The sequence below is a fragment of the Cebus imitator genome, unplaced genomic scaffold (assembly GCF_001604975.1).
Source record: "Cebus imitator isolate Cc_AM_T3 unplaced genomic scaffold, Cebus_imitator-1.0 Scaffold314, whole genome shotgun sequence".
Lineage (NCBI taxonomy): Eukaryota > Metazoa > Chordata > Mammalia > Primates > Cebidae > Cebus > Cebus imitator.
The window spans coordinates 1227655-1249208 of record NW_016107629.1 but is presented as its reverse complement, the minus strand read 5'-3'; positions in this window follow the sequence as shown (position 1 = coordinate 1249208).

Genomic DNA, 21554 nt, shown 5'->3' with positions numbered 1-21554 from the left:
AACAAATTTACACTCCCACCAACAGTGTAAAAGTGTTCCTGTTTCTCCACATCCTCTCCAGCATCTGTTGTCTCCAGATTTTTTAATGATCGCCATTCTAACTGGCGTGAGATGGTATCTCAATTTTGTTTTGATTTGCATTTCTCTGATGACCAGTGATGATGAGCATTTTTTCATATGCTTGTTGGTCTCATGTATGTCTTCTTTTGTAGTGATTTTTTTATATATACAAACTGAGAAAATCTGGCCTTAACCATTCTGAGTCACTATTTTGTTCTCTCTATAAGGGAAAATTTTGTGAGGATTTAAATACACTATGTGTAAACTACTTAGTTTGGAGCCTGACATTGGCAGGTGGTACCTGATAAATGTTAATGTCTTTCTCCATTAAGTTTGATATCAAGGATGCCAAGTAGAGATACATGCAGCTGTGTGGGCTTTGCCTGGATAGCATTTGGAAGTGGTTAAGTTTTGAAGACACAGAGCATAGGTTGACGGTGAGGAAAAAGAAAAACTGAGTTTCTGTCTGATTTATTTATTTTTTTTCAACCAAGGTTTACAGAGCACTTACTTATGGACTGTCCTTATGATAGGCATTGTTCTTGAAGAGACTTCTAAACCAGAGATCTTGTACTTAGTTTTAAAAAATCTTATCAATATAGCCACTATCTTCTACAGAAGCAAACACAGTTATTTCTACTTAGATGCTTGTTTAAAGGGAATGGGAGATAAAGTGGGAGTTGCAGAAACATAATGGAATCTGATAAAAGAAAAATTAAACCAAGAAACAAGCACAATGGGTAACAAATGCGAAGAGGAAAACCGAACAAGGACAACAGACAATGGCTGACAGTATTTATCCTTCAATGAAGGAAATGAATTCGTAAACACTTTGTGATATTCTAGAGAAGAGCTACAGATCAGTGCCAGGATTCATCTCAGCGCCCCACACCTGGAAGAATGAATTGGCTTATTGAGGGGGTAGAGGAAAGATCAAAGAGGGAAGCTGCACTGTCAGTTACACTTAACCCTGCTTCAGTTTTCTCTTGATGGTTTTCATTTACTCTGACCAACAACCATCTTCTTGTTAAAGCTTCTTTTTCTCCCAACAGGATAGCCAGATGGGTGACCCCAATGGGAAGGTGAAGTAAGACTTTATGTATGAAAAGACTGTTGTTAAATGGAATAATTACATTTTGTAGTGTGTGGATTTTCATATCAGTCAGTTTTTTGTGAATACATGATTCACAGGAACAAAAGAAAGACAGGAAATAAAACATAAAGAAAGAAAAATGTAAGAAGAGGGTCCTGTGCATTTTATTTGGGTCATAAGCAAACTAAGACCTCAATGAATTAAAATCCTGTGGGGGTAGGAGTAGAGGTGGAGTTATCCATTTGTGATCTTGACCTATCAGCTGTTACATGAGGTTTCCCAGCTGCTGTCAAAACCACTCATCTCTCCCTGGAGGCAGCAGCTGGGCTCTCATCATCCTCTCTATAATTTCCTGCTTGATCGGGGAACATTTGATTAAAATACAAATGCAAAAACAAACAAACAAAAAGGTTCTAACAAATATTAACGTGTATATACAGGCCAAATACTTTATTTCTCCTAAAGGCAGTCCTTCTTTTTCATAAAGAGAGTTCTGCTGTGCCATTTGCATTGCTGCCACGTTATCCCCTCTTCTCATTTCCTATATCTCCGTGGAAGGAGAGATGACATCAGAAGCCTGCTCTCTAAAAATGGAAACTAAGATTCTCCTGATTGTATGATTTACTCTGTTGAATATAGCACCACATATTTACTATTTTATTTTTATTTATTTATTTTTGTCACCCAGGCTGGAGTGCAGTGGTGCGAACTTGGTTCACTGCAACCTCTGCCTCCTGGGTTCAAGCGATTCTCCTGTCTCAGCCTCCCAAGGAGCTGGGATTATAGGCACTTGCCATCATGCCCAGCTAAGTTTTGTATTTTTAGTAGAGACAGGGTTCACCTTGTTGGTCAAGCTGGTCTCAAACTCCTGACCTTAAGCAATCCACCTGCCTCGGCCTCCCAAAGTGCTGGGATTACAAGTCTGAGTCATTGTGTCTGGCCCCATATATTTTTAAAAATTACACTTATGAATACTACTCCTTGACAGTCTTTTTGTGGCAGTAACTACTCTAGGAAATAAACATATTCTGAGTGTTTAATTTATAAGTCACTGGCCTTAATAACTCTTTCATGACTGCCCTCCTTGGCATACTTGAAATCATAGTTCCCCGGGCTTACCCACATCCCAGCACTTACCACATTGTATTTTAAGTGAGAGATGTGATGGCATGTTAGAAAGTATACGAGCCTTGTAATTCATCACAACATCTCAGATACTAGCTGTTTGACATTGGGCAAGTTACTCTAACTTCTTTCACCTGTAAATTAGTATAATAAGATTTCTACATGTTGGCCTTTAGGGAAACAGTTAGTGCTAAGCAGAAGCAGATGGCACTAGTCTGGCTGCCTTAGAAATTTTTATTCTTTCCTTTATCAATTCATCAATTTCTGTGTTCTTTCAGGTCAAACAGAACATCGTAGTTGTACCAATTCCTCAAGATTCATGTGGCTTGTCTTTGAATCTTTGATGCACACCTTCCTTTTGTCCTCAAATTGATTCCGGTTTGAGCATTGACAAACCCTGATCTCTGGAATTGAGTCAGGCACAGATCCAGTCTCTTCTGATCTGTGAGACTTGACTGAGAAACACCTGAGAGGGCACTCTGCTTTATTTCTCCATTTAGAGTCTTTGGTGGATGGTAAACAATTCCTGATAGTGACTGTGGATGTTAGAGACCCAGAGGGAAGGAACAGTGGAATTTATCAATTTCCCAATGAATAGATAAAGGATAAATATTCTTACTACTGGAGGAACACGATTTCTTCTTAAACAAAGTTGAAAGAAAACTCAATAAAATAATCACAAACTCAAAAGCCCCACACTTCATGCAATATAATTTGGTCTACCATTTCAGTGGAAGATCTCTGAAAAGCCTGCTCCATTCCCAAGGATCTTGCAGGATTCTCAGTCTCTCTAATAAATACTTAATCTAAAGAAATTTGACTTTTGTTAGTTAAATATCTAGCCCTGTTTATATGCGCAGTATAATCTGCTCTATTTACTTTGTATTTAACTAGCACTTAAATGCTAGATATTAAGAGAGGAAGAGTCCTTAGGTCCCAGAATCCTGAACAAACACACTTGGGATTAAGTAGTCACATGTGTCTAAGCATCATGAAGGAAAGATCATTTGTTCCTAGAGAAAAATATGGCCAAAAGAATACTTTAAAATTCTCTACTACTGTATTAAATTTAGTCTTAACTCCAGTGTAATGCTAGTTCTCCAAAAAGTTAAAAATCATCACCCAAATAAATCTTTCTTGCCTACAATAGTGTAGACTCCTGACAAGTCAAGAACAGGTCTGCCGTTCCCAAGGCTTGCCTCTTACCACTCCAATTGCAAGAAAAAGGAATCTAGAATACACGTAAATGAGAAAGAAAAAAATGTTGACCCGTAGGTCTCGGGTGAACCATCCTAGGATTCCTTCCCAAGGCCTTCCAATGCTGAACAGCTACTGTGGCCCCAGAGCTCTCCTCACCTCACCAATGTTTGGAAAATTTCTCCAAGCAGGCAAAAGAGGAAAGCCAGAAAGACAGAGTAATGGCTGCAATTTCTTCCAACAAGTAGCTTCAATGTCCTTGGTTCTATATCAGCTACTGAGAAAAACTACATTGAGAAACACGGATGTGGGTCCTGAACTTTAATGCATTCATTGAAGTTCAGCTTCACTTCTGAACTTCACTCTAGATTCACTTCTGCTGTTTATGACCTCAACTGAATTTAAATTGCTCATATTTCATTTTAAGTTTTCTAGCATTTAGAGTTATTTCAGCCTAGTTATAGTTACTTAGCTATCATTCATGAAATTCTAGTTTATTTTACTGCCCTGAAGATTGGATCTCAGCCAATTCTGAGAGATTATATAGTTGCGGTAGACAATTACTTAAAATTTGATGATGACAAATTAATGTTACTTGGAAAAGTCATAATTTATAATTCTTTATGTATATGTTGCTAAGAAGGGCTATCATAACTTATATACCCTATTATCTCAATAAGATATTCCTACCATACAAAAATATTGAATTCAATAAGAGAAAATGTCCCAGAATGTAAAGCACAAAGTATTAAGAATATAAAAGAGAGTTATGAGACATGGAAAATCAAATAAGGAGGCCAAATGTATGTTGAAAAAAATGTTCAGGTCTATTGAGCTGGAGCTAAAGGAAAGAAAAAAAAAGAAAGAAAGAAAAGAATTTTTAGAAAAAGACCAGAGATAATACAGGAATACAGGAGAGACATTAGTCAAAGGAATAATGTAAGACTGTTTACCAAAGATAAGAAAAAATATAAGCCTTCAAATTAAAAGTACCCAGCAATATAAATTTAAAAAAACCCACACTTAGGCACATTATCCTGAGTTTTTTGAAGCTGGAAAGAGGGATCCTAAAAGCTGATGTAACATTTTAGAATAGAATAAAATTGGAAGAGCTAGCAAAGATGGCTGACTAGGAGCAGCTACAATGCATGGCCCTCACAGAGAGGAACAGAAAGGGAAAGTAAATACAACAACTTCAATGGAAACATCCAGGTTCTCACATTGAGACTGACCTGATGGAGCTGAAAAACACAATGTAAGAGTTTCATAATGCAATCACAAGTATTAATAGCAGAATAGGCCAGGCAGAGGAAAGTATCTCAGAGTTTGAAGGCTGTCTTTCTGAAATAAGACAGGCAGATAAGAAGAAAAGAAAAAGTATGAAAAAGAATAAAGAAAACTCTGAGAAATATGGGATTATATAAAGTGACCAAATCTATGACTGATTGGTGTACCTGAAAGAGCTGGGGAGAATGTAACCAAGCTGGAAAATATATTTCAGGATATCATTTAAAAGAACTTTCTCAATCTTGCTAGACAGGGCAATATTCAAATTCAGGAAATGCAGAGAACCCCAGTAAGATACCACATGAGAAGATCATCCCCAAGACACATAATCATCAGATTTTCCAAAGTTGAAATGAAAGAAAAAATTTTAAGCCAGCCAGAAAGAAAGGCCAGGTCACCTACAAAGGGAAGCCATCAGACTAACAGCAGACCTCTCAGTAGAGAACCTACAAGCCAGAGAAGATTGGGGCCAGTATTTAACATTCTCAAAGAAAAGCAATTCCAATAGAGAATTTCATATCTGGAAAAACTAAGCTTCATAAGCAAAGAAGAAATAGAATCCTTTCAGATAAGCAAATGCTGAGGGAATTCATTACTATTCATTATTCCCCATGATCAAGTAGGGTTTATCCCTAGGATCCAAGGTTGGTTCAACATATTCAAAACAATAAATGTGAGGTATCACATAAAAAGAACTAAAGACAAAAAACACATGATTATTTCAATAGATGCAGAAAAGGCTTTTGATAAAATTCAACTTCCTTTCTTGTTAAACTCTGAATAAACTAGATATTGAAGGAATATACCCCCAAATTATAAAAGCCATATATTAAAAACCCACAGCCAACATCATATTGAATGGGCAAAAACTGAGAGCATATCCCTTGAAAACTGGCACAAGACAAGGATGCTCTTTTTCACCACTCCTAATCAACCTAGTATTGGAAGTTCTGGCCAGAGCAATCAGGCAAGAGAAATAATTGAAGGGCACTCAAATTAGAAGAGGAGAAGTGAAACTACCCCTGTTTGCAGATTACATTATTCTATATCTAGAAAACGCCATTATCTTAGCCCAAAAGCTTCTTAAGCTGATAAGCAACTCTAGAAAATTCTCAGGATACAAAATCAATGTGCAAAAATTGCTAGCATTCCTATACACCAATAACAGCTAAGCTGAGAGCCAAATCACAAATGAACTCTCATTCACAATTGCCACAAAGAGAATAAAATACCTAGGAATACAGCTAACAAGGAAAGTAAAAAGTCTTTACAAGGAGAGCTACAAACCACTGTTCAAAGAAATCAAAGATGACATAAACAAATGAAAGAATATTTCAGGCTCAAGGGTAGGAAGAATCAATATCATTAAAATGGCCATACTGCCAAAAGGAATTTATAGGTTCAATGCCATTCCCATTAAACTACCACTGACATTCTTCACAGAACCAGAAAAATCTATTTTTAAAATTCATGTAAAACCAAAAAGCCCAAAAAGTCAAGGTAACCCTAAGCAAAAAGAAAAAAAGCTGGAGGCTTTATACTACCCAATTTAAAGTATACCACAAGGCTACAGAAACCAAAACAGCATGGTATTAGTACAGCAGCAAACACTAGACAAATAGAACAGAATAGGGAATCCAAAAATAAAACTGCACACCAACAACTATCTGATTTTTGACAAACCTGACAGAAATAAGCAATGAGGAAAGGACTCTGTTCAATAAATGGGGCTGGAATAATTGGCTAGCCATATGCGGAAAATTGAAGCTACACTCCTTTGTTATATCATGTACAAAAATTAACTCAAGATGGATGAAAAACTTAAATGTAAAACCCAAAACTATAAAAACCCTTGGAGAAAATCTAGGCAGTACCATTCAGGATATAGGCATAGGCAAAGATTGTACTATAAAACATCAGAAGCAAATGCAACAAAAGCAAAAATTGACAATTGGGTTTTAATTAAACTAAAGTACTTCTGCACAGAAAATAAACCATCAACAGAATAAACAGACAACCTATAGAATTGGAGAACATTTTTGCAAACTATGCATCTGACAAAGGCCTAATATCCAGCATAGACAAGGAACTTAAACAATTTACAAGATAAAAATGAACAAACCCATTAGAAAGTGGGCAAAGGACATGAATACATGCTTCTTAAAAGAAGACGTATGTGTGGCCAAGAAGCATATGAAAAGGGCTCAACATCACCTATTATTAGATAAATGCAAATGAAAACCACAGTGACATACCAACTCATACAAGTCAGAATGGCTATTATTAAAAAGTCAAAAACAACAGATGTTGGTGAGGTTTTGGAGAAAAAGGAGTGCTTTTACACTGTTGGTGGGAGTGTAAATTAGTTAACTCATTGTGGAAGATAGTGTGGTGATTCCTCAAAGACCTAAAGACAGAAGTAACATTCAATCCAGTAATTGCATTACTGGATATATACCCAAAGGAATACAAAACATTATATTATAAAGACACATGCATGCATATGTTCATTGCAGCACTATTCACAATAGCAAAGATGTGGAATCAACCCAAATGTCCATCAATGATAGACTGAATAAAGAAAATGTGTTATGTGGACACCATGGAATACAATGCAGCCACAATAAAGAAGGAGATCAGGTCCTTTGCAGGGACATGAATGGAGCTGAAGGCCATTATTCTTAGCAAACTAACATGGGAACAGAAAACTAAATACTGCATGTTCTCACTTATAAATGGGAGCTAAATGATGAGCACACAAGGACACATAGAGGGGAACAGCAAACACTGGGGCCTATTGGAGGCTGAAGGGTAGGAAGAGGGAGAGAAGCAGGAAATATAACCAATGGATACTAGGCTTCCTACCTGATTAATGAAATAATCTTTATAACTAGCCCCCATGACATAAGTTTATGTATGTAATGAATCTGCACATCCTACACATGTAACCCTGAACTTAAAATAAAGGTTATAAATAAATAAATAAATAATAAAATTCAAAAAACTGAATAAAATTGAATATTTTATTCTAGAAGTGGGAAATAGAATGACAACATGTTTTTCAATGACAACACTGGATGATCAAACACAATAAGACATCCCTCACTTAAAAAGTTTTAGAACAGGCCAGGCACAGTGGCTCATCCCTGTAATCCCAGCACTTTGGGAGGCCAAGGCAGGAGGATTACTTGAGGTCAGAGTTCAAGATCAACCTGGCCAACATGGTAAAACCCCCTCTCTACTAAAAATAGGAAATTAGCCAGGCATGGTGGCACATGCCTGTAGTACCAGCTACTCGGGAGGATGAGGCATGAGAATTGCTTCAACCCAGGAGGCAAAGGTTGCAGTGAGTCGAGATTGCACCACTGCACTCCAGCCTGAGCCAACAGAGTGAAACTCTGTCCTCCCCACCAAATAGTTGAGAATATTAGGAAAATAAAACTTAACCAAGAGTAGGCATAAAATTTCTCTGTAGCAGCTTAGTTGGTTATATGGTTTGGTTGTGTCCCCACCCAAAATCTCATCTTGAATTGTAGTAATCCCATGTCAAGGGTGGAGCCAGGAGGAGATAACTGAATCATAGTGGTTCAGTTATCCACTATGAATGGTTATCAGTTATCCACTATATCAGAATGAATGGTTTCCCTCATTCTTGTGGTAGTGAATAAGTCTCACAAAATCTGATGGTTTTATAAGTGGGTGTTCCCCTGCACAAGCCCTGCTGCCATGTAAAACGTGCCTTTGCTTCTCCTTTGCCTTCTGCCATGATTGTGAGGCCTCCACAGCCATGTGGAACTGACTCAATTAAACCTCTATCTTTTATAAACTATGCAGCCTCAGGTATGTCTTTATAGCAGTGTGAGAACAGACTAATACAGTTAGCTAATCCTCAGCTATAAGAAGATGTTTTTCAGCCAAGTCCTTAATAAATGGTTGACTTTTCTGTTAAAAAGTAGAGAGCAAAATTTCTTTCCTTTCTTGAGTATGCCAAAGAGACTGTAGCTATATAAATAACACATGGAATATTTCTCAGCCAGGAGGTGAACATCCCAGCAACAAGCACTCAGGACCCGTAGGAGGAAGACTCAGATTAGTTGCATCACAAGACCTATTCTTTCAGTTACTACAAATCAGAATGTTGGAGAAAAGCAAATCTTTCCCCAGACTTTAATTAATATATGGATCTCATCACAAATGGATAAGTAAAATTATAAAAATTTTAAGCATCCCCAAACCAAGGTGATATATTACCATGGGATAGTTGGGGATGAGACTCTGATGGAACATGTACGAAGTAGAGGACCAAGAAAGCCAGAGGATTTCCAAGTAACCCCTGTAGTGAGTTTTCCTTAAAACTCAGAATAGTATCATAGTTACCAAATAGCATGTGCTTAAGGCAATGTGTGGTAATGAACTTACTAGTCCATGGTCCCTATGCATTGACAAAGTCTGGAGGAATACATATCAAAATGCTAGCAGGAATTATCTCTGGAGGGTAAAATTATGCAATATTTTTACTTTTTTCTTTTTACACTCATTTATAAAGAGAAGTAAATACTTTTATATTCAGAGAAAAATAAAGCAATTGTTTCCAACTGGCAAAGTAGAAATTAGAACTGTGTTAGTATTGGTAAATTCAGGCTGCCATAATGAACATACTGCTAGAGGAGCTACGAGTAGTCCAATTAGACCAAAAGAAAGTAGAAATGATCAGTAACAATCTAGAGTGGTTTTTTTTTCCCCCTTTTAGTGTTTTATAGCCTATGTTTATCTCACAATTTCTGTTTCTATTGAGAGAAAAACATACTGTGACAGCTCTTCCATGACCACAGCTCTGAAATGCACAAGAGACTTTCTGATTCACCATGAATCACCCAAGGTAGACTGCTGGATATCAGCTATGCTGCTCCACATTTTACAGTGGGCTGCTGAATATCACACAAAACGCAAGGACGTGACTTCAGTTTCCAACATGATGCTTGCTGAATTTCTGGGCTCTGAATTATGATTTCTAAAGAAAAAAAGAAATGTACCTATTATTTCAGGTGACATAATTTACTCATCCCCTAACTTCTTCTGTATATAAACAGAAGTTGCAGCGGGAAAAATTTCTCAGCCTCATGGGTAGTTGGCTGTGGCCTTTTGAATATGGTCTGTCCAGTCTAGAAGTGATGTTTATACATCTTTAAAAGGGTAAAACATATTTTCCTCCCACCCCTTTCCTCATTCTTGCTCCCCAGAAAGCAAACGTGGTGAAAATGAGCCATACTGAACTACTTAGATGAAGCAGACACTGTGAGATGACGTAGTAACATGACAGAAGAAGCCTAGATCTTCAGCACTGCGCAGCTGTACCTGCCCTAGACTATGTACACCTGGACTATTACTTAAGTGGGAAACACAATTCTTTGTTTTGTTTAAACTATTGTGATTTTAATCTTCTAATTTAGTCCTTTAATTTATATATTGAACTCATCACAAATGAATAAGTAAAGTCATGAAAGTTTTAAGCCTTTCCTAATAATCTACTTTTATGTTCAAAACTGTTGGAATAAAAAGGGAACAGCCTTTTATTGGGATAGTTTTAAAACACTTTTGTTAAATTTAAGGACTCATTATTGTCAACCTAAAAGGAAGAAGCTGAGGCAAAATTAATGTAAGCAGAGAGTTTATTTGGGCCAAGCTTGAGGACTGCAACCTGGAAGCATAGATGCAAGTGGCCTTGAATATACACTCCATTTAGCAACCTTTACAAGCAGGTTTTTAAAGGAAAAGAAGAGGCAGTATCTAAGTTGTTTACCAATAATTTACAGTAAATTAACGTTAAGTATTGTTTGGTTATCCGTAATTTCTTGTACCACAGATTCTAAGAACATGATGATGGTGGGTGAAGAAGATAGTCAGAAACAAAGTAACTTTAAACAATTTCCCCCAGGCATGTGTGTGGGAACATGACTGAGGTCCTGTGCTCCTGTTTCTCTGGGCCTGCATTCCTCTTGGAGCTCAGCCTGCCCTGAGCCACTTTTTTTTTCTCACTCTGAAACCAGCAGCTTTTTACATGCTGCTTCCTTACCTGCAGGAAAGCTAACACATTCACTTATTATTTTAAAACGTTGTAATTTAAAAATCAAGGTTAGAACTTTACAAAAAGGAAACCATTATGTTTAGGTTTTCTGCCTCCATGAAAATGCAGCACATAAGCTACTACTTAAATTACTATGGGTGGGTGAAAAGATAATCTAGGCAAATACTCTCTGAAATTAGACACAATCCATTATGGCAGTACTCTAGAGCACACAAGGTTATTGGAGTTATTGAGGATTTTAATCTTTTTGTTGAATTCCTCAATAGAGGCTGCAGTCAATTGTCAATACAGTTATTTTATTGTAGAAGGTGCATTCCTGTTTATGCACTGCTTGGGACACAAGGGGACAATCAATGTAAATCAATTAATACAGAAGATGGTATTAAAACAATATATAAATGGTAATAAAATGTAGAATAATATTGTAGGGATCTCTGGCAATAATAGAATAGCATTGGTGCAACACAATTTCATTAATTTTGCCTTGAAAACATTATGTGACTTTCTCTGCCGGTATTCACATACTTTAAGAAAAAATACTAGTACAAAAATAATAATGCTGCTCATTCCCCTCTCAATTTTTAGCACTAACAATGAATAGATGTAGTGAAGTTAAGCCAAATTTCTGATCTTCCCCCTAAATAATTTCTAATGGGATGCATTATTTGGTTTGAGGGATAGAAAAAGCAGCAGATTTACCTTCCTAATTATGTTTTTCTGAGACTAATATTAAAATTAATTAGCATTCAATTTGCACCCACAAGGAAAATGATTCTAGAATTTAAATTTGCCAAGTTAAGCCATGTGCAAATTAAGTAGATTTTTCTGTGTATATTATTTTCCATGTGAAAAATTTTTAAATTTCCCGAGTGGGCAAAAACAAAAACTTTCAGAATAACTTACATTTGAATAACTTGAATAATTCTTTCAACTTTTTGTCTACTTTGTGGCAATGTAGAAATTGTTTTAGGATTACATAGCTTGTAACAGTTCTTAAGATATACCCCTACAATGTCATCATCTTTTATGACCACAAAACTGCTCCCCAGATACTAGCTAGTACCAAATCTAGATAGATAAATATTGAATCTGAAATAGCATGTGAAACCCTGCTTTTAACACTTTGGTATTAGTTTGCTGGGGCTGCCATAACACAGTACCTCAGATTGGGTTGCTTACACAACAGAGGTTCATTTTCTCACAGTTCTAAGGGGTGGATATCTGAGATCGAGACATCAGCGGGTTGGTTTCTTCCAAGAGTGCTCTTGTTGGCTTGCGGATAGACATTCTCTATGATTTTCTTTATGTGCATGTGTCCTAAGTGCTTCTTCTTATAAGGGTACCATACAGTTGAATTAAAGCCCATCTTAACAGCTTTATTTTACCTTAGCTACCTCTTTAAAGCCCTGTCTTCAAATACAGTCACATTTTGAGGTACTGGGTGTTAAAGCTTCAATATAAAAATTGTAGAGGAAAACAATTCAGCTCATAACATCTAAAAAATAAAGTCTCCTTTTTTTTTCTTTTCTATCACATCTATCTCAAATATGTTTTCTTAGACAGGAGGGTACAATTAATCCATTTGGTTGGGAATTCAGGTCTGGAGGACCAGGTTCCATATTCACAGTCTATTTGGAGAGGACAGTACTTTAAAAAGTCCTCTTCATACACAATATTGCATTTGAGCCTCAAAATGAACTTGTGTGGTAGTAGGTATTATTATTACACTCATGAAATAGATGAGAAAATTGAGAATCATGCAGGCTAAATGTCTTGCACAAGTAACTGATAAAGTGATGACTCAGGTAGTCATCAGATACCATACCACTTGCAAGGAGTTTACCAACCAACTTCTCTGTTTCTTCCCTTCCTTTCTTTTCACTTTCTTTCCTGTCTCATTTTTTTCTTTTTTTCTTTTTTTGTTTGTTTTAGATGCTCTATTTAACTTTTTATGTTTTCAAATGTTGTGGAGTCAACAAGGATTGATCTTTAATTAAACCAAATGAAAGCACCCAATAAAAGTGCCAATATTCAACCAACTTTGACCTACAAAAGCACAATTCCATATGATTCAGTTTAGAACTCCCTACAACCAACACTCAGTTTTCTGGTTTTGTCTCCCTTGCACTTGTTCACTTGAAATTTACCCCCATTGTTTGCCTTTCATCTGACCCCATCCCAAGACTAGCCATTGGTCAGCCAGTTGTGCCCTTCATGATAACAACCTAAGATCAAATTAGAAGGGTCAAGGCAGACATGACAGTATGTATGTTGGGGAATAAATGAGTGGATCATGAGCAAATAGTGAAACACAGGAACCACTTCTAAGATTACTATTTCTTTATGAAAAAAAAAAAAACATACAAAAAACAAACAAAACAATTTTCATCCTGACTGATATCCAATATGCTAATGCATCAGTAAGTATTTTAGAGCTGTTATCTATTACTATGCAAAATATTCCCCAAAATTTGATGGCTTAAGTGAATACAGTTAACATCTCACAGATGTTCTGGTCCAGGTATCTGGGAGTGAATTAGCTGGGTGGTTCTGACTCAAGGTCTCTCACATTGATGCTGTCAGGGCACATTGGCAGGACCTGCTGTTATCTGAAGGCTTGGCTGTGGATGAAGGATCTGTTTCCAAAGTTTCTTACTCACACAACTATTGGCATGAGGCCTCACTTCTTCACTGGCTTGTGGCAGGAAGTCAAAATCCCTGGCCATGTGGGTCTCTCCTCAGAGCACAGCAGCTGATGTGCTCTAGATCCAGAAATCAAAGAGTGAGTCAGTGAGCAGAAGGCCACAGTGCTTCCTATGACCCAGTCTCTAAAGTCAAACACCAACATTTCTGCTATACTTCATCCATTTGAAGTGAGTCACTAGGTTCAGGCCACCGTTAAGGGGAGGGGAACTAGGATTCACTTCTTAAAAGAAAGATCATCATAGAATTTATGGACCTGTCTGTAACCACTGCCCATATATGCGGTGTGAAGAAACATTCAAGTTCAGAAAATTCAATGACTCTCAAACAGTAATTAAAGTTAAAGTGTGGGCTTCTTAGGTCTTAGCCTTGTCACATATAATATAATACATTAAATAAGTTAAATAAAGCATGAAGCATTTTTAAAAAGTATGTCAACAAAACTAAACACACCAGCAGAAATCTGTCTTGGCTTATTTAAAAGTACAAAAATATTTTTTGGTTCTACACCATTGCACACATTAGGCAACATTGACCTTTTATTTATGGTTAGCTCATCCCTTGCTGACATGTTGTGGTTCTATTCAGCTTTTGATTTCATTTAAATCCCAAAGGTACTGGTAACTTGTACAATTTAAAAAAAAAAAGGTGAAAAAATATAGCATTATGAGCAGTATGACAAATCAGTGTATAAAAGTTATCAAAAAGTCCTCCTTACCTTTGCTCCAGCTCTCCAAAAGACAGCACCAAGAGCTGAAGAATAATCTCTTCATTTTCAAAGAACGTCTCTGATAGCTTATACTAAGTTATAAAAATATTTAAAATGATGTTTGCATTATGCCCTTGTAGTATTAATCCTTATTTTTCTTCCAGTTTAATAAATATCACATTTTCTTTTTCATCACTCATTCATTGCACATTTTAAATTTTGTAAAAGATTACATTGGTTTACATGTGTCCCCATGGGAGAGGGAGGCTGCTGTGGGAATGACCGCCCTGGGTAACACGGGCTGGCAACACTTACAATGTAGCAGGTGCCTAAGGGCTACATGACCCACAGCTGAAGCAAGAGTCCCAGTCATTAGCTTCTCCCTCTTTCTCCCAACTTTTTCTACTTCATCTTAAATTTTGGGGCTTCTCATTTTGTTTGTTTTTCATCATCAACAGTTAGGATTAATCTTTTATTGTAGAACTACTTCGCAGTCGGCTCTACTTTTCTCCTAAGGCTTATATGAAAGTGATTTGCAAGGAAGTTCAGAAACCCTTCCATCTCTTCCAATCCCTTCAGTCCTCGCTGAAGTGCTCCTCCCTACATTCTCTTGCTTCTTGAATTTGTAGCCTGGTAAAGTGGCTTTCTCAAGTATAGTGCTGGCAATAAAGCCCAAAGTCCAGCTACTTTCTCTTGTGTCAGCTCCGTTCACCCTCTGTTCAACTGCCCCTGGGAATACAGGCTGCTTTTCCATGACCCCATTTCTTCAGCCCCACCCATTTCTTTCCAAGACTCTAGTGAAAGTGTCAGAGTAAAATTGAAAAATACATGCTTCCCCAAAATAAATGGATAATTTGGATATCTGATTGTCATCACACAGATTTCTTATCATTACGCTCAGAAATTAAAGCATACATATAAAGAAGTAAAATAAAATGTTTTAAAAGGAATTTTATTAATGAAATTCAAACGTCATGCCCATGCATGGCATAAACTCCACCAGCTAAATAATACTGTATTTGATATGATTTAAAAGGCTTACATCTTGAAAACCTTATATTTTTAAATGTAAGTGGTCTGTGATCGCTTTTTTGCTTTTTCCATAACTGCATCACTGCACAATGCAATGAAAACCTCTTACATTAAGTATGCAGTGGGGAATAATCTTTGGTAAATAGAATGTTCCATGTAAGTATAATTTTTATAATTACAAAACCATTTCTCTTTTCTATTTAAGCTTCCCTATGCATTATAGCCTTCTTTTAAATTACCAGGATTTTCATACATGTTCTTATACTTTTGTTATAATAACTGAACTGCTACTGACATACTTTTATAATAGGACATTAGAATGTAGGGCAGGATGTGGGAACAATTCTTTACTACATGCTGAACTGTCCTGTACATTGTAGAGCATGTAATACCCATGGTCATTGTGCCTACCTATCAATAAAGGGTCTAACTCATTATGACAGCCCACTTTCCATATACCATTTCCAAATATCCTCTGAAGTGAGACATGCCACTGAAAACCACTGAACTATGAGGAAAGAGTGGTGGTTTGACTCCTCTCAGTAAGGAGGCTGATCTCAAATGTTTATAGCAAACTGAACTTAGAATATGGAATATATCAGCATTTGGGCACGGTCATGATATTGCAATACAGGAAAAAAAATTACATTTCCTCACAGATATGGTTTGGCTGTGTCCCCACCTAAATCTCAAATTGTAGCTCCCACAATTCCCCCTGTTGTGGGAGGGACAAGGTGGGACATAATTGAATCATGTGCTGTTCTCGTGATAGTGAATAAGTCTCACGAGATCTGATGGTTTTATAAAGGGGAGTTCCCCTACACACACACTTCTTGCCTGCTGCCATGTAATTTCTTACATGCCTTTACTTCTCCTTTGCCTTCCGCCATGATTGTGAGGCCTCCCACCAGCCATGTGGAACTGTGAGTCCATTAAACCTCTTTCCTTTATAAATTACCCATTCTCAGGTATGTCTTTATTAGCAGCGTGAGAGCAGACTGATACACTGACCACTTCAATTTCATCTACAGAGGAATTTATATATGCTTTCTGTTTTGATGGGTTTATATTCATTTTTTCACATCATTGTCTGCTCGTGATTCCATATAAGCATCTAACTTTGACTCTGTAAGATCTGGTTTTGCCTACTTGGCTGTTTGAAAGGAAGTCAAACTATTTACTTGTGTATTTATTTTTCATAAGGATTATAATCGAAGTGTTAACTGATAATTTTGTGTAGAAGATTCTACTGTTTTGACCCATGTATATCTATTAAGGTGGTTTTCAAATTAAGAAGATTTTATTTTGAAAATTTTAAACTATATAGCAGGGATAATGTGGAAACTCCTTGGAATTTGAACTCCTGCTGCAGCTTAGGTTTCAGAACCTCTTCCTCCTTCCCATAATCTTGGGGGCAGGAATACCTTTGGAGGGGTTCTTGACAAGTTTATTAATAAAAGTCCATCTAAGAAAATGCTTAAAATTGTGATGGAGCTGGTGAGGGACAGGTGCAGAGTTGTAGGGGATAATATTGCCATGGCACCCTGTGAATTCCAACATAGTGTTTCCAGTCAAATGAGTCTCTGTCCAACAGATAAAGTCAAATGTTTTTTATCTGATTATGTGTCCACTAGGGTAGAAGTAAAAATGTTTGATGATCTCTCAAGCCAGAGGGAACATTGACAAAGGAAGAATCTTTGTAGATGCTAGATGCAATGTTAAGTGGAAGATATTGATGTTTTCAAACAATTACTCAGAATGCTAGATGTTAGTTCCTGGTAAAGACAAAGTTAGCTTTGTAATGAGAATTTATTGAGTTTCCACAGAGCATGTAGCCATGTATAAAGTAGATTTCAAAATCATTGAATTCTTTCTTCCTATCCCAACAGGAAAATATGTTTCCAAATCGTCAAAGCCAAGAGTTTAGTAGAAGTGACACAATTTTCCCCTGCTTCATCTTTGTAGAGGTAAGAAAGCTCTGGGCGTTTACCATTAGAATATGTATTATTCAAAAGAAAGATATTATTTCTTTAATACTTACTTCATGTAGCCCTCTTGACATACATTAATGATTTAAATATAGAAATGTGTAAGGTCATGGGCTTGTTTCCATCTGAAGTGTTTTATGGTCATGGTAGTTAGGAACACAGGTGCAGTATTTGAGTCATGCACAAATGCCTTTTTAGATCCAGAGTTATTCTTTTATTACCTCACTGATGCATCTGTTTCTATCTGCCCCCATTTTCTAGTATCTACCCCTCTTCTCACAAGCTCTTCCTTATCCCAGAACTTCTCAAGCCTTGTTTGAGAACCCCGTAATGTTAACTTTACTTGATTGCTTGTTGCAGCGACAACTGACCCCAATTTAACCAGCAAGCCCTGAGGTTAATATCATGCACTTTGGGATATTTCTCCTCTGGATCAGCACCACTCACCTGTTTCAGTTCCCTCCACTTCACTTTGCTTCTCGAACCTTCGTTCCTCTTCCACATGACAAGATCTATGAGTTTTAGTGTTCTTTTCTCTGTCTCATTACTTCCATGGAGGATTGTAAGAAAGTTGGTTTAATGGGAAGTTAGAATACATCTCCAAGATTTTCATATCATACATACAGGCCACTCATGTGCTGGCATGAAGCATCTCATGGGAGATGTAATATGCATCTGATAGAATCATTACTTATCTTGGCTTTTGAAGATCGTGTGTGCATAAGCAGCATATCCATAGTAGTGCATCAACAATAGTCAAGGGACACCCAGTCGGAACCTGTTTGACCAGCCCACACTACTGCTGTATATTTCTTTATAAGTGTATGTAAAACATTAGAAATATCACAAATACACTTTTTTTTTTTTATTTCTGAGACAGAGTCTTCTCTGTCGCCCAGGCTGGAGTGCAGTGGCTTGATCTTGGCTCACTGCAACCTCTGCCTCCCAGGTTCACGCGATTCTTCTGCCTCAGCCTCCTGAGTAGCTGCAATTACAGGCACATGCCACCACACTTGGCTAATTTTTGTATTTTTAGTACAGATGGGGTTTCGTCTAAAAAACCAGAACTCCTGGTCTTCAACTCCTGGCCTTGTGATCCTCCCTCCTCAGCCCCCACAAAGCGTGGGGATTACAGTGTGAGCCACCACACCCGGCCGCAACACAAATACATTTTTACAATGACATCACCTTTATGATATTTATGTAATTCCCATGTTATAATAAGTAAAATTAATAATTTAATTAAGCCAGAAATGACAAATTGGTAATAGCTTCTTTCAACAATGACTTTAACAAGGTTATAGCTTAGCGCTCGATTATTACAATTACTTTCTTGGAGTCTGCCTCCTTTTTTATAATTGCAATACTTTTCTACTATCCTTTTATAAAACGACCTAAGGCATTCTTATGTATTGGAAGGCAATGGTATCAGGATAGAAGGAGAGGGTGGTCAGTGAAATCATCTTAGTTTTCAAACTTATAGATTGTTTAAAATATTTTTTAATGAATGAAGTTTTTAATGAATGAATTATGTTTTGAAAAAAATCAAGCAGAAATCCAAAAGTAAGGTAAAATGAAATATTTTTAGTATTTATGGCAAAGAACTTTCACTTTAGCATTAGCAACATTTACCTAAAGACATTCTTACAAATGATGGACTGTAGACAATGCTTTCTTCATGATTGGTTAATAGATACCTAACATCCTATTTCTACATGCTATTGGAGAAAAAATATTAACATGATATTGGAGAAAAAAATCATTTTTCTCCAATCAAGGGGAAAAAAAGATCATGGCAGTGGGAAGAATTTGAAATTTTAATTTCAGACTACAAGTAAAACTGGAAGAAGCTCCTAAGTAGCTGAATAGGGCTGGCAATGAGAAGCACAGATATGAGAGTTTTTGCTATTTAAAGTTCTCGAGATTATATAGAGCAAGAGAACTGGAGCACAGCGGGATAAATGACAACCTCTAATGCCAAATCACGTTGCTCTCTAAACTGAAACAATTCTGGTGTTTGGGGAGCAATGGATGTCCTTTAGAAGGATTCTAACAACTGGAAAAAAAATGCTTTAGGGTGAGTTGGGGATGCTAGCTAAATTATCTGTGGAGTACATCCAGGAATCCAGACAGTTAAGCAGAGACAGAAAATAGTTGGTTCTGAAACGGGGAAGGCAGAAATGGTGACTAGGTGTTTTAAATTAACTTTAAATGGTATTCTGACTGATGTTAATGTAGGAACAGAGATTGTTGGTCTATTGGTTTACTTTCAGTGATGTTAACTTGTGCTCCAGTCGAGTATACTAGAGAGTGGATAAAAACACGTTGCATAGCATTCACTGATCTACCTAACTTTGCATAACTAGTGGGGGGAAATTCATGCATGTCCCTCCTTTTCCCACTATTGCACCAACTTCGTCCACTCTATACTTAATTAGATAGGTCAGAATATAAAACCCTATTCTGACCTGGTTTCTGGGATCCTCCTTTGTTGGCTCAACTTCTGGACTGTCACAGGTCCACATGCAATGAGACAAAACCAGCAACCTCTGCTGGACCATCTGCCCCACTCGCCTGTTTGCTTCCTAGACAGCACTTTTTCTTTTTCTTACAAAAAAAGAGGCTTCTTTTTCTAATTTTAAAGTAATAAATAGTACAATAAATAAATGTTACAAATAAGTATTTGTAATGTTTAAGAAATACTTTAATGAAGTTTTTAAAATTTCATTTACTCATTTCTGTTTGAATAGTTTGAATGCCTTCTATGTAACAGACATTGTTTTAGGCTCTGGGAATACAATGGTGGTGAAATTACATAATCTCTGTCTCCTCATGAATGTTACATTCCAGTGATCTGAGAAAACAATTAACAAATAAGTGAGTAGAGTATTTATGGTAGTAATTGTGGATAAATGCTATGGAGAAAAACAAATCAGGAGATGAGGGTGAGGTCTAGTGATGGCAGATGGAGACTTATAATTTTCCTTATAATGTTGATACTTATAGATAATATCTATTAATATTTTAGCTATAAATTATCACACATTTAAAAAACAATTATTTTAGTTTTTAATCCATTAACACATATACATAGCTTAAAAGTTTAAAAAAAAGTGTTGAAAATAGTGACAAAAATTACAGTATATTAATTCTATGTCCCCCTACTATGAAATAACTTTATCTGTTCTGTATCCCCCATTATGAAATAATTTAATCTGTTTCTCCAAATAATATGTGCAGACTGCTATGTTTCGATTTATAAATGTTAAATATTATTTATTAGTTTCTTTGTAAAGGAATGAAGTCTTTAGCTTTTATCCCCTACTCCTATTCCTCCTAACCATTCTCTTGTAATAGATGTTTCACAATGTTTGGCAAAATATATATAATGTCTTCATTATTATTACGACTACATAGATTCTACTCAAGCACTGTACTATAGGTGAGTGAATTTCCTTTTTTCACAACTTTTTGCTTAGTTTTCTTTAAATATCTGGCTAACTCTTGACACGCAATTTAATAACTCTGTTAAAAATATCTTGCTACAATTTTCTGCATGATCAAATATACACAATAATCTATTAACTACTTTTTTCCTCTGAATCCTTCAAGTGCTTTTAAAAAATTTTTGTTTTGTTTTAAGTTTCAGGATACATGTGCAGGACGTACATGCTTGTTACATAGGTAAATGTGTGCCATCATGGTTCACTGCACTTATCAACCCATCACCTAGGAGTTAATCTCAGCATACTTTCGCTATTTATCCTGATGCTCTCTTTCTCACCCTAAGAGGCCCCAGTGTGTGTTGTTCCCCTCCCTGTGTCCATGTGTTCTCATTGTTCAACTCCCACTTATAAGTGAGAACATGCTGTGTTTGGTTTTCTGTATGTATGTTTGCTGAGGATAATGGCTCCCAGCTCCAACCAAGTGCTTTTTATCCCCTTGTTTCAGATTGGTCTACTCAGTCTCTAGGTTTGGTCCACAAAAATTGTCTGGAAATTACCTTTTCTTTCTCCTCCTGTGTTATAGTGCCTGTATTGACCTGTATCCTGAGTCTCCTGTTCTTGGTCTATTGGGCCATTTTACTGGAGGAAATCTTATTGTAGCTTCTCACAAAAGCATATGTATTGGTTTTCTATTTTTTTCTGTAACAAATTACTGCAAATTTAGTGGCTTAAAACAACATAGATGTATTACCAGGTGGTTCTGTAGTTTAGGAGTCTGACTTAGATCTCCTTAGGCTAAAATCAAGGGGAATATCACATTTTTTTTTTT